Source organism: Schistocerca gregaria, unplaced genomic scaffold (assembly GCF_023897955.1).
Source record: "Schistocerca gregaria isolate iqSchGreg1 unplaced genomic scaffold, iqSchGreg1.2 ptg000001l___fragment_3, whole genome shotgun sequence".
NCBI lineage: Eukaryota > Metazoa > Arthropoda > Insecta > Orthoptera > Acrididae > Schistocerca > Schistocerca gregaria.
Window position 1 is genome coordinate 3470931 of NW_026061699.1, and position 2187 is coordinate 3473117.

The window sequence follows — 2187 nt, forward strand, 5'->3', positions numbered from 1 at the left end:
AGAATGCCTCCAGATGTTCATCAGAAGCTACTACTGGTCTTCCAGGGAACGATCAAAGCATAGACTGTTTGAGACATTACTCCCATGAAGGAAAGTGCGCATGGTGACTGTTGTATTCAATCCCGATGCAATTTCTGTGTTTCATCAATACTCTAATGGTCCACAGATTACAGAATGCCTCCAGATGTGCATCGGAAACCACTACTGGTCTTCCAGGGAACGATCAAAGCGTATACTGTTTGAGATATTACTCCCATGGAGGAAAGTGCACATGGTGACTGTTGTATTCAATCCCGATGCAATTTCTGTGTTTCATCAACACTCTGATAGTCCACAGATTACAGAATGCCACCAGATGTGCAACAAAAACTACTACCGGTCTTCAGGGGAACGATCAAAGCGTAGACTGTGTGTGACATTAGTCCCGTGGAGGAAAGTGCGCATGGTGACTGTTGTATTCAATCCCGATGCAATTTCTGTGTTTCATCAACACTCTGATAGTCCACATATTACAGAATGCCACCAGATGTGCATCGGAAACTACTACTGGTCTTCCAGGGAACGATCAATGAGTAGACTGTTTGAGAACTTACTCCCATGGAGGAAAGTACGCATGGTGACTGTTGTATTCTATCCCGATGCAATTTCTGTGCTTCATCAACATTCTGATAGTCCACAGTTTACGAAAAGCCTCCAGATGAGCCTCGGAAAGTACTACTGGTAGTAGTACTGATCAAAGCGTAGACTGTTAGAGAGATTACTCCCATGGAGGAAAGTGCGCATGGTGACTGTTGTATTCAATCCCGATGCAATTTCTGTGTTTCATCAGCACTCTTATAGTCCACAGATTACAGAATGCTTTCAGATGTGCATCGGAACTACTACTACTGGTCTTCCTGGGAACGATCAAAGCGTAGACTGTTTGAGACATTATTCCCATGAAGGGATGTGCGCATTGTGACTGTTGTATTCAATCCCGATGCAATTTCTGTGTTTCATCCACACTCTGATAGTCCACAGGTTACAGAATGCCACCAGAGGTGCATCGGAAACTACCACTGGTCTACCAGGAACGATCAAAGCGTAGACTGTTTGAGACATTACTCCCGTGGAGGAAAGTGCGCATGGTGACTGTTGTATTCTATTCCGATTCAATTTCTGTGTTTAATCAACACTCTGATACGCCACAGATCACAGAATGCCACCAGATGTGCATCGGAAACTACTACTGGTCTTCCAGGGAACGATCAAAGCGTAGACTGTTTGAGACATTACTCCCGTGGAGGAAAGTGCGCATGGTGACTGTTGTATTCAATTCCCATTCAATTTCTGAGTTTCATCAACTCTCTGATTGTCCACAGATTACAGAATGCCCCCAGATGTGCATCGGAAACTACTACTGGTCTTCCAGGGACCGATCAAAGCGTAGACTGTTTGAGTCATTAAACCCGAGGAGGAAAGTGCGCATGGTGACTGTTGTATTCAATCCCGATGCAATATCTGAGTTTCATCAACACTCTGATAGTCCACAGATTACAGAATGCCACCAGATGTGCATTGGAAACTACTACTGGACTTCCAGGGAACGATCAAAGCGTAGACTGTTTTAGACATTACTTTTATGGAGGAAAGTGCGCATGGTGACTTTGGTATTCAATCCCGATGCAATTTCTGTGTTTCACCAACACTCTGATAGTCCACAGATTACAGAATGCCACCAGATGTGCATCGGAAACTACTACTGGTCTTCCAGGGAACGATCAAAGCGTAGGCTGTTAGAGACATTACTCCCATGGTTGAAAGTGCGCATGGTGACTGTTGTACTCAATCCCTATGCAATATCTTTGTTTCATCAACACTCTGATAGTCTACATATTACAGAATGCCACCAGATGTGCATCGGAAACTACTACTGGTCTTCCAGGGAACGATCAAAGCGTAGACTATTTGAGACATTACTCCCATGGAGGGAAGGGCGCATGGTGACTGTTGTATTCAATCCCGATGCAATTTCTGTGTTTCATCAACACTCTGATAGTCCACAGATTACCGAATGCCTCCAGATGCTCATGGGAAACTAATACTGGTCTTCCAGGGAACGATCAAAGCGTAGACTGTGTGAGACATTACTCCCGTGGAAGAAAGTGCGCATGGTGACTGTTGTATTCAATCCCGATGCAATTTCTC